The sequence below is a fragment of the Chrysoperla carnea genome, chromosome 3 (assembly GCF_905475395.1).
Source record: "Chrysoperla carnea chromosome 3, inChrCarn1.1, whole genome shotgun sequence".
Classification (NCBI taxonomy): Eukaryota; Metazoa; Arthropoda; class Insecta; order Neuroptera; family Chrysopidae; genus Chrysoperla; species Chrysoperla carnea.
The window spans coordinates 49,558,368-49,571,654 of record NC_058339.1 but is presented as its reverse complement, the minus strand read 5'-3'; the positions used below and the strand labels follow the sequence as shown (position 1 = coordinate 49,571,654).

At 26.4% G+C, this 13,287-nt stretch overlaps 1 protein-coding gene across 3 annotated transcripts in view; it reads right to left on the bottom strand.

The window, feature by feature from the left end:
- The window catches only part of LOC123296671 (proton-coupled amino acid transporter-like protein CG1139), a 57,112-nt gene that overhangs the window by 6,061 nt on the left and 37,764 nt on the right, over positions 1–13,287 (bottom strand). The window contains exon 1 of one of the 3 annotated variants that reach the window (XM_044878248.1): positions 11,099–11,214. The exons of the other annotated variants lie outside the window; for them this stretch is intronic. The gene's annotated coding sequence lies outside the window, so the exon portion shown is untranslated. Of the gene's footprint in view, positions 1–11,098; positions 11,215–13,287 lie in introns of those variants that run through there. 3 annotated transcript variants of the gene reach the window in all.

The window sequence follows — 13,287 nt, the reverse complement described above, 5'->3', positions numbered from 1 at the left end:
ATGAAAAAAGCTAAGAATAAATGAATATACAAGAACCAAGCAATTTTCTATATGCGTGGAAGTGGCATGACTCTGTGAAAACAACATTAAAACGAAAAACGCTGTATCATTCAAATTAATATTTACATAAGGAACACTATATTTTGTAAGGGAAAGCTATTTCAGGGACATTAAGTTTTACTAGGATGTCACCAACAACATAAAGTATAACAGATCAGTGTCTCACGATTATGACCAATTTTCTTATAGACCAACAGCTGTAGGTTAGGTTATAGGTTAGATTATATTGGTTGTCCACGAAAGACACACTTAGGCTATAGAGCCCATTGTCATACCATATATGTGTTTTACCACCTTTCCGCTGATAATTTCATTTATCAGCTCTTCAATTTCAGACGCTGAGTGCACCTCCTTCATGCATATACCATGGACTACACCAGCCCATCACAACTATTAATTAATTTAATTTTGTTGCGACGGCGGGTTCGTCTGCTGTGAGCTTTCTTACCCGTATCCTCATTGCGCCGCCCATTTCATATTCTATGACTATGAAGGAGTTCAAAGGATTGCTATTCATTCATGTATGTAATAATAAAAATATGATCTTAGTGAGTTTTATTATGAATGATTGCCAGATTGGTAACAATCATATTTATATAAAATTATTTGCACAGTAATGAAAATCTTTACATATGTAAGTGTATATTTTTAATAACAATTTGTCTAAGTTTGTTTGAACTTTAAATGATATTAATGTTCATAAATTTTCGTGTTAATCTTACTTAATTCTAAATATATAAAGATAAATTATTTTATATGAAAATCATTCATACACGAAAAGTATACAAACGTAAATTATCATTCTCTATTGTTTAATATTATTTATGATAATTCTGCTTTGATTTTTTATATAAATAAATACTAAAAATGTGTTTCTGAATACTAAAAATTTTTGTTCTGAGCAAAAGTTTAAGATGTTTTTCTGTTTTAGATAAAGTAGATTTCAAAAATTTAATCCCAGAAAAAATAATTTTTTTATTGAAAGGTCCTAAAAGAAGAAAATAACAAATTAATTTTCCAAAAAGATAATTCAGCAAAGCGAAACTGTTAGATTTAAAAAAAAAAGAAAATATTTCCCTTTATCCTTTACGAAAACATTTAAAAAAATTGCATTTTTTGTGAGAGAAAATATTTATATTTTATTTAAATATTTTACTTCTATTTTCTTTATAAGGTGGAAAATTATTAAATTTTCGTTTCAATAAAAACATTCCCATAGTGCCATTTTTGCCGCAAGGTTGCGATTTTATATCTATACAAGAATCAGTAACCAATATCCTTTAAATAGAAAAACATTTTCATAGGCCTACGGGATTCGATTGACAAAATTTCTGCCAGTCTAAATATGGAAATCAATTTTAGAATTCTGTTTTGAATACGTTTTTCGACCTCAATATAAGTAGTCGTAATAATTGTGAAATAGCGAATCGTACTTATTCTTCCGTGCGGTTATCTTATTTATGTTACCTAATGGCTTTATTTAACTCGAAATACGAAATACATATGTCTTTATTATTCGAAATTAGTTTGGCCATTGATTTCAATTTTTGTTCAATTTTCTAAAATGGTTGTTTCATTAAACAGTGTTTTTAAACAACTTTTAAGACGTTTAAGGCGTTTCGAATTGGAACATTTGAGTTCTTTATCCAAAGGTCAAATACATATTTTTAACCCTGGGACCGTTTGTGATAAAAAATACAATATAACATAACGTACCTATAATAATTATTTTTCGTTTGCCCAGCTTTTTTCATAAAAAGTAATTTACGAATACACGTCATTAGAGTAATTAAAAGTTACAATAAATTTAATCTACTTAGTGATGCACTTAAGATGTTTGTAATTACCTAGCCATTGAAATTGGCCTTGAATTTATTTTAATGTGTCCTTAACATTTTAGTAAATTTAATGTCTCAATGAATAATTTTTTAAAAAGTATTTAATTTTGCACTTTTAATGAATAGGGAATCCAAAAATCGAAACTATAAAGCTTTGAGCAATCGTCTTCAATCAACAAGAATTTGAAAAAAACGAAAATTTTAGTACAAAACAATTTACTTACGAGTAATTTTTACCTACTGTGTTGGTTGAAATTTTCGGATCTATTTAATTCGTATGTTTTGCTTGCCCTTATGCTAAATATTTCGTTGTGCTATAAAATATTATCTCAATTTTGCAAAGTCGATTATCATGGTCAGTATTTAAATTGCTAATTGTTGGGATATGGAGTGGAAATTTGAGTAAGCAAATATTCATTGCGTTTTAAATTAAATTAATTTATTTTAATTTAAACATACACGAGAGGCTGACAAAATTTTCCCAAAAAATAATAATATGAACTGCCTTGATGGTTTAATTGTTATTCAATTTATACAAACGAAATATACTATTTTATGACACATTTTGGCATGTTGTGATTGCAATATGATTTTCTATAAAAATATCCTTTCAAAAATTATATAAGGGTTTAAGTGATTATATCTACAATGTGCATTATACAGAATGTTCGATTTACATCTAGGCATATAAATATCACGAGTATGACAGAGTATATGCGTTAAGCAATGCATCTAAGTAAGAGGTATTATAGGTGTTATATGAAATTGCAAAAGTGACTTGTATCGTGGCTTATATGTTGTAGTTCATCTATTCAACTAAAAAATTCCCACTCTCCAAGCATCTTACAACTATCACAACGCATATCGAAGCTTCAACACATGTATATAATACCTCTCACTTAGATACGTAGCTTAACTCATGTATTCGGTCATACTCGTGATATTTATATGCCTAGATGTAAATCGAACATTCTGTATATCTTCAATATTTTTACTATATACTTTAAAATATAAATTCACAAGTTATTTGGTTACATAAAATTTATTTAAAATACTAAATAATTTGTGAACATTGATTATAAACATTCAACAATAATCAATAAAATTTTTTTAAATGCAAGAACTTTTTGAAACGAATAAATATTTTCTAAATAAAAGAAATAGAATAAATCGTAAACCAAACTATTAGTGCCTACAAATTCTTGTAAAGGGTATGACATCTTCCAAATCGATATCAATCGAATCTCAAGCTAAGCCTGGCTCTTGGTGTAACACCAATATAAAACAATATTAAATAAATAACCATTATAATAAAAACAAATCATTTAAAATTTATTAAAATTTTTCCATGCAGAAAAATTATAAATAAAATTAAAAAGAAAAAAAAATGAATTGAGACAAGGAGATATGATATTATGAGACATATCTATTAATTATTGACATATGTGTGTGATTATGATTATTATTTTGTTATAAATAAAATAATAGGGGGGCTTCTTTCTAAATATGTGTTTGTTGAATGTGTGTTCGATCGATGATTGTTCAATTATTATTTATCATATAAATATCAATTACTTCAATTTTTGCATGTGTTGCTATTTATGTACGTATTAGTTGTTACACGCAGCTTCAGTTACGTGATCTTTTATTTTTAATCTTGTAAAACTATAAAAGAATTTTTAATACAAAAATTGTTCTTCAATTATTACGCCAATATTTATATCATCCATCCATTCGATAATACTTTATATATTTATAATAATACTTGTAAAATTATATTAAAATTCACGTTAGTGATACCGCGTGAGACGAGAAACTAAGAATTTTGATTTTTGATAGTTATTCAATAGAAAAACAGAGATATTTGTGAGATAGACAGTAAAAATTCGAGGAGCAATTGATAGATTTTTGAATTAATCTCAACTGGTTTTTTTTTTATTAAAAAATGTATTGAATCCACCAAAAAGGTATTACACTTAATACGAACTAGACGAGACGATAGAAAACATTCAATGATAGAAATATAATAAAACAAGATAGTAGAAAGCTTTCAAAGCGCGACAATAAAAGATATATTGTACTTTCCTCTTCATACAAGGTGGATTAAAAGATTTTGAGATAAACGATTGATAATTTTGAGACGATTTTATCATACTTCATTCTTGTATTCCTTACTTTCTAGTTGATCATTATCTGTTGATCTTTATATTATTGAAAATTTATTCTTCTATTGAACACATCCCATCGATCATAAAATGAATTTAATAACAATAATTTGATTTCATGTGAAACACTCATACGATCTCCGTGTACATGTACTAACACTGGACAATTGGTTGTTTATTTATCTTCTTGTAGATTTATTTGCTGAATGGGCGTGCAGTTTCTAATCAATATCTCTAACCATCTCTGACGCAAGGCAAAATATTAAGAATTGGTCGTATATGTTAATTTGAAGTAGTCTGTGACCCATTACGCTGTATGACCAGGCAAAATTTCAAATCGATATTCCATTAAATAACGAAAATATGAGGGAGTTTTCAATCTTCATCTTAAATGCGATACACTGTATAATCTAGATATGGGTGAAAAAAACAGTACCTATGCTAAACAAATAAATTAATTTCTAAGACATTTTTTCATGATATTTTAGCTGAGACGCCAAAAATGACTTAACTTGTAGAACAACCTCTAGACGCCAAAAACGACTTAATTTGTAGAACAACCCATTGGGTAGAAGTTATTGAAGGAAACTAAAATCTTAAAGTGGTTCGGCTGTCGTGACTAGTCAACTAGGCAATTTGGAAAATACTCTAAAAATAATGTAAACTAGACAATTTTTATGTAAATGTAAAAAAATGCTCTACAAATATCGTGAAAACATAAAAAATAAATGTTTTCTTTTTGGAAAGCACCGTAAAGTAAGGTTTTTTTTTTCATAAATAAAGAGAATCTGTAATAAATTTTCTTCATGATGAAAACTTTTTTGAAGCTTAATCACCGATTAATTTTTGTACAATTAACATTTTTGTGAGTTCTTCCATAAATTACTATGTCCAAAAACCACAAGTTTAAAATAAAATCAAAATTTTCCCCCACAAGATTCCCCAAAACTGCGTTTATTGTGATCGAGGGACTTTGAACTATCATTTACCGAAAAAAATGAAAACATTTACCGGACTTGCTCAAAAAGCCGAACCACTTTAAATAAGATGTTCAGTTTAACATACTTTTATGCTTCGTATTTCGTAGTAATGTAAACATAGAGGTAATCTAACTATTTTACATATATATAGGAAGATCTGTATGATTTTTTTTAATTAAAAAATTGATTGACACTTAGGGTTATGGTGACGATATTAATAGCTCCGTCATCAATAACTTAACTATAACTGGTAATAATAATGAAATGATCATAAATGACCTTCATAATTAAAATATGTTATTAATAATTATGTTGCCAAATAATATATTTTATATAATAATATATATTTATTTATTTATTTATTTTATTTATTTATATTTATTTGTTATGTTTTAGTTTCAGAATATTTTACATCATATTATTAAATAATTACAAATATGTACAGAATTTATATTATGATAAATCGATAAACAATTATTTTGTGGAAATATTGATCGGTCAAGGATAATCCAAAAATTATTACTAGAATTATTATTTTACATAAAGTACTCGTATAACATAATTAATATTTTGAAAAATTCGAACTCATTTCAACTCATTCGAAAAACATTTTTAAGATTCCGATTGATATGCAATTTTTTCTTCAAATTAGTTTCGTGAATGTAGTTCATTTATGATTGAGTCATCTTCTGTGATAAGGTAGTACGAGCAGCAATTCTAGACTTAGGCTTGAAATTTTTTGTACCTTATTTTCAACTTTGATGATGAATTTTGTTATAACTTCATGAATGTAGACGAAAAATGTAAATAAAATTTTTCGATATCTGCTTTGGTTTTCGAAATATTGAAAGCTAAATAATTAAACAAAAAATTTTAATTTTCGATATATTGAAAATTACTCCAGATATCGAAAAATTGTATTCCTACTTTTCGTCTTATATTGTCAAGTTATAACATAGTTCAAAATCAAAATTGGAAATATATATATTTTTTAATTTGTGTCTCCAATATCGTGGTCATACATTTTTAATTTGTCGGACACAACGAGCCTGTTTTGTTTTAAATTATGTTATTAAGGTTTTAACTTAAATTTTAATTTTAATTTAAATCTTTTTTTTTTTAATTTCCACCGGTTAGTTTTATATAAGACTTCGAGTTTGTAATAAAATAAACGGTTCTATACCTGTATGTTTTTGAAAATTGATGAACCACCTCTGACAATTGAGGGGGTAAGCGACTGAAATTAACCCCCTCAAGTCTAAGTATGACTATCTACAAAATATCAGAAATCAAATTTTTTTATTAACTTGCCTAGCAGTAATTGCAGAATTAACATTTTGGGCATTATTATTATTCAATTTTTTCCATCATTTGAGAATTTAAGGTTTGGGTCATACGGAATCCACTCACATCAACAGCTTGTTTTTAATTTTGAAATTTCATAGTAACAATAAGTGTTATAGTCACAAAAGGTTGTATAAATTATTGTTGGCACACTCTGTATTTTGATTAGCATATCTATCGCATATAAATGACTATTATTAAGATATAAATATTTTTGTGGCACTAAATTTAGTTCTGCACGGAGCAAATAGGTACTGCCATTTGCTGATAAAATCTCTCATTTTATTGAGCCTTCACCTTGAATAATTTTCATAATATATGCAAGTAAAGTTGTTGTACCAATAATATGAATTTATTAAAGTTATTTTATAAAAAGTTTGTGTGTAGGTCACACAAATTAAGTAGTTTTATGACTTATTATAATAATAAACTTAACTTTAACTTAATTCAATAGACCATAATTCTTTATACTTTCAAACAATATCCAGATTGAACTGGATATAATTATATTTACACCGTTATTCAATAATAATCGATTCGTTTATTTATTATTATTATTGAAATCTTACTACAGAGAGAAATGATTAAATGATAACTGCAGATAACAAGCGATTACTCAACGTAAAGTGGTTTTTTAAAGGATTTTGGGGTCTCGTATTAACAGAGGACCTGTAAATAAAATGATAAAAGTTCTTTTATATTATTTTAACCACAAAATAGGCCAATTAGAACAACATATTAGTGCAAAAAAATTATTTATAATAAAAAACTTTTTTGATGAAAATTGGTGTGTAAGTGTGTGTGTGTGCTAAAAAAACTGCTCGGTCAGAATTTATTTATCTCTATCTCTATATATTATAAATGCGCAAGTACGCATGTTTGTTTGTTTGTTTGTTTGTTACGCTTGTACGCTAAAACTAGCGAATGGATTTTAATGAAACTGTACAGCAATATAGCTAATACTTATAACACTTTAGATATAATTTATAAAGATATATTAATAAAAAAATTAAAAAAATTTATTTCATTTGACATTACCATAAATTACAGATTTCTGTAAAAGTAGTCATTTTACATTACCATAAATTACAGATTTCTATAAAAATAGTCAATATAAAATATTTCACGGCCATCTTTTCTGGTATACTCAATGAATAATTACGACTATTATACATTTAAAAAAAATAGAAAATCATACATATATTTTACCTGTGTCATTATTTCGAGTGTTATAGAAAGTGGATAAGCGAGAGCAATCTTTATCAATCTTTACTTTTAAACCCAGAGAAACGGGTGGGTATCACTCTAGTTTTAATATATAACACTATTAAATTATCAATTTGTCCAGTTTTTACATTTCATGGCAAACTAGTTAAAAGATGATTTTTTTAATTTATAACTAGTATGCTATGGAATGTAAAAACTGGACAAATTGATAATAAAAAAACAAAACAAAACTAGACAAATTGTAGTCTGAAGGGGGTTTTTGATTGAATCAAAAACCTCGAAAATTTTATTTCACTATTATAAATACTTCAGTTAAGAAATATTTAGATTTAAATGTAACTAATACTCTTTTACGGTTTGCTCATTTACATTTGGGAAATTTTAAATTTTGTTAAATTTCCTCTTTGTTCATTTAAATTGAACAAATTATAAATGAGAATAATTTTGATATGAAATCTATGACGTCATAAATATTGTGTCATCTTATACTGAATAAATATGATACGATGTCCTGTTAATAAAAAATATTAAAATATTTTCAGGAACATGAAATTTTTTAATGTAACTTGTAGGTGGTAATTTAATTCACTGGAATCTACTTATTTTTATGTTTGAATTCTTTTATTTAATAAAAACATTTGTGCAAATTATTATTAAATTCAAGTGCAACATACCACTATAATTTATGATTTTAATATTAGAACTTTTTAACAAAAATAAAACCTTTAAAAAAGTTCTAAAATATAATAGTCGCAATAATGAATGTTTTTTGTCAGGAGTCCTCAATGTCAGCTCCGATTTTGATGATTTCAAAATGACTCTTTTTGTATATTATTTAAAATCAGAAACATTTCAGATGGGTGAAATAATCTGGAAGGGGACGAGGCAATGTCGCGACTGATATATCGACGCCCAGCCTGAATCACTGAGTATAGAAGTTGGGAATTTCGAGAAAATATACATATACACATAAGAAAGGATTTTTCTTATAGCTGAGTGCTATTAAATGAGAGGGTGGAAATTAATGATAGGGGTGAAAAAACACCCCTTTTGGTTTTTCCCACATATCTCGAAAATTAAGCAACATTCCAAGAAATTTTTAATTTTTGTGGAGAATCAAATTTTACATCGGTTTAGTATTTTTAGAAATTCAAAAAAATGGTTTCATGCTAAAGTAGGTGAAACAAACAGGAAAAAATTATGAAATTTCGAGCCTTTGCTTCATCGCCTGCATCTTTTTTTGGGCAGAGATAGGTATAGGGATTACAGCAAACAAAAAAAGGAGATTCAATTTGCTTTTAAATGGTATACTGAAAAGTGTTTTTTTGGTAAAAAAATTGACCGAAATATAGCCATTTCAACTTGGCTTTTTTCACCGCAGTTACTTTCTTTATGACATAATCAATAGACAATTTTACTAAGAACGGTTCAATCCTTATTGACAAATCATAGCATCCATCTTTTACGGTAGGTTAAAAATTTTAATTTTATTTTTATGTGTAATAAATTAATATGAATAAAAAAATTAATTTTATGCATCCTTTAACGCTTTGCAAAACACAATGTTCTTGAGAATTTACGAATAAATTGGAAGTCGTAACAGTTCATGTGTATCGTTCATTTTCATAGAACACAAATTCAATAAAAAACTATTGCAATGAAAATTTTTATAATAATTTATTATTAAGAAAACTATATACTCCACTTTAAAAAAAATTGTTTTAGACGTTTTCCCGAAAATTTTTATGATTTGCGCAAAGTACAAAATTTTGAATTTTTTCAAAATCAAAAATGTTTTTAAATTTTCAATTTTATCAAATAAATTTTAAACAAAAAAGTACTCTTGTAATTTTTTCTCTTGGCGCTTAGTTTTTGAAATATAATTCATGAAAAATAAAAAATGTAATATTCGATTTTAAGAAAAATGTGTTATTTTTTCAAGAGGTATCAGAAGAAACTTGCTTAGCTAACGCAACTCCTGCACTTTGAATTTTTTCAGTTCGAAGTCATAGCAGTGTTTGACTAACAAATTAATAAATATTTTTAATAACTTGGAGTGGATAAACTCTTTATAACAACTAACAGTTAACCAACAATATAAAATATCCTGTATATACTGAGTTAGACAGTAAAACTTTTTAATAAAGATTGTTAAATTATAGAAAATACTGTGAACATGAAAATACATTTAATATAGCCAAACATTAATCAAGTGTATAGCGTGTGTTTATTTCGTTCACCAGGAATGTAGTAGATACTGTATTTATCTTACTTGAAAGGACACCTCAGAGCCCTTTTTAACTGTCTTCAAACAAAAAAATAGAAGGTTATCAATTCGACTGTATTTTTTTTATGTGTGTTACCCCAGAACTTTCGACTGGGTGAAGCGATTTTGATTATTCTTTATCTGTTTGAAAGCTAGTGCTTCTCGTGTGGTCTCATTTAATTTTGGTCCAATTCTGGCAACGGTATCCATGAGAAAATCATAAAAGTCTTAAATTTGCATTAAGTATGCACGGCAAGAGGACGAATAACTCAATATCACGCCAACCGATTTCGATTCTTTTAGTGACAAATTAGTTAGTGTACTTCAGATTCACTTCAAATCACAAAATAAAAAAACAAAAAGGAAACCGACTTCAAAAGAAAAACTTTCCAAAACAAAATATGAACTACAAAGTAAAAAAATAACGCCAATATAATAATAATAATGTAGTTAAATGTATAATAAAGTAGTTAAAATTATTGTTATTTTTGGAGTCAGTGTCTGCCAAGCTAATGAAGCAAACTGTTCTGTCAGAGTTATTTTCTTGGCTGTCACCGACTCCAAAAATAACAATCATTTTAATTACATTATATGATCGTTATTTTTTTGACTTTTTAGGGCATATTAATTTATTTTGGAAAAGTTTTTGTTTTGAAGTCGGTTTGCTTTTTGTTAAAATTATCATTTGTATTATAATTGTAGATTAGTAATTGAATATTTACTTTCGTTTCGGCAAAATCGAAGTTGTTCTAATTTCGTCGTTGTAGGGTCATCGCAAATTACGTCAAAACAGGAGAAAAAGCATTAATTTTTTCGCAACTAGTATATTGAGGAAATTATCTAAATTTTCGAGTTTTCTTTTTTATTAATTAGTTTATAATCTAGTGCTGTGCATATGATCGCTGATGTTAAAAATACAGCTAAATTATTATTTAAAAAAGAAAAATAAATAATTGTATTATATTATATAATAAATTTAATTTTCATGGGACATTTAATTTAAATTTCAGTTATCAGAAGTAACCTATTATTTAATAATGAAATCACTAATTGTTACACAAATAAAATTTAAGTTTGTTTTTACATAAAAAAAAGTTGTTTTCGAATAAAAATTTTGGGTTAGGATTAGTATCTAAACCTATTTTTATTTTTGGAAGATGTTTTAAAAAAACTTTTTCCTAAAAATCAATTAATATAAAAAAAATCTAAAATACTCACTCTTTAATTAAAAAACAAATTATGTTCAAAACAGTAATTTTTGAAGAAAAAAAAAACTTAATTAACAAACACTTTTTTTATATCATCACCGATCTCACAACTATACCACACAAAAAGAATAAACAATAATAATAATTTTAATAAAATAAAAAGTATTTCAGTTCAACCAATAAATTAAATAACTTGGGGTTTTTTTTTTATATTTTTAATAACAATAATTACAAATGCTAAAAATGAAATAGCTCATTTATATATAGCATTTTACTTTAAGAAAAAATGTTGCAAATAAGCAATTAACATCAGTTTATTGAAAAATAGATATATATAAATTAATAAATAAACAAAGATATAAGATAAAATTATTTTTCAAAGGTACACAAAATATACAGAGTGTTTGTTTATTTACTATTTGGATATATAGATAGTGATTCTTTAGGTAGTTTAGTCGAAAGCCCATTTTTCTTAAGAAAGTCTGCAAAGCTCAGATATACTGGTAATTGGTATTCTGAGCAATGCTCGAATATTTTCCTCAGAGTGTTGATCATATCAACTCCAGAATGGTCTTTCCTAAAGCCTACTTGTATCTTTAATTCGGTTTAGAATTATTCTAGTTAGAATTTCACTTTCCACGGATGGCAGAGTAGTAATACCTCTCCAATTGTTACATAAATCCTTTCATTCTGCCCTTTGGTGGTGGTTCAGCCTTAGAAAATCATAAAATCGGTACCGAAAACTGATCACAAAAACATTTCTGCTACAAAAAGTATTGTAGTATATAAAAAAATTCGTAACATTTGGATTCCCTCAAAGATTGAAAAAATAAATTTTTCTTAAAATCGAATATTAGTGAACTTTTTTAAGCGTCCATAGTAAAAAATCACTAGATTATTTTTATTCAATCACTAGATTTTGTATTGAGTATTTGCGCATCCTCCCCTCCAACCTTTTTTCAGTACGATGGATGAACATCTGAAGAAATTTTTTCAAAATTCCATCATTAGTACAAAATCGATAGCTCCATTTCCTTCGGCAATTCGCTAAAAAACAAAGGAGGACATTTTTCATTCGTTTTTCAAAATTCAAGGGTGTAAACTTTTTAAAATATTTGTATATATTATTATTAAGTACATAGTATACAAATCATGAAAGCAAGGAAAAAAAAATTTAATATCAAGATTACTATATTAAGAACACTCTGTATACAAATGTTTATAGTCTATAAATTGTTTACACGTAAGTGTACCTCTAACATCCCATTTAAAAACTAAATAAAAAAATATGTAAATTCTATTATCATTAATTAGTAAAATAAGAAAAATTGTTAGAAAATAGATTTAAATATCATATCTGTCTCATTTTAATAAATATAATATGTAGGAACACCGAGCTATATTACATATTCAATGATTATCAAACTGGTTTGTAGTTTTTTTGAAGAGCAAAAATTTTATCCTAATTAATTTAATTAAAGGTACGTTCAAAAATTTATATTTTATTATAGATAAGCTGCTAATTATATTTTATTTATATTTGTTACTAAAAATAAATATATTTTAATACTTTAATAAAAGCATTAAAAATTGTTAAAAATATAAAACAAAAAAACTATTTGCACGTTAACGTAGAAACGATATCGTGTATAATTCAATTTTTTGATAATTTTAATGTTTTATATAATTTACACGTTTATTATATCATTTGAGTCTTGACCTAATATTCAAATACAGGAATCAAGTAGCTACAATAGAAATATGTAAATAAATATATAGCTTTAACCACCGGACCTAAAATAACTTTATATTTCAATCTTTGGAAAATTGAAAGCCTAACCTTCAGATTTATGTAGTAGTGCTTTATATTAACTCATACTACCTTGCAATTACTGTGCGGGTGAAGCTTTTCAGTTTGAAAGAGAGGATTCACACTAGTTGTCAAAGTTTCGGTGTCTCTCACTTTAAAACATACATCAAAAGCTCCCTATGTTCGTCGTCAATGTGTTTATTCATGGAATATTTATACGCTCGAGGTTGTTTGATTTGATAATGAAATTATGGATGCAGTTGTGGTCTACTGAAATTCTAAAAATAAATTTATTTAATTTCTTTTCCTGATCGTGATTTAATTCGATAATCGCCACTAATTATTTATATACCAATAGTATAGGAGTAGTATTACTACAGATAAAAGCA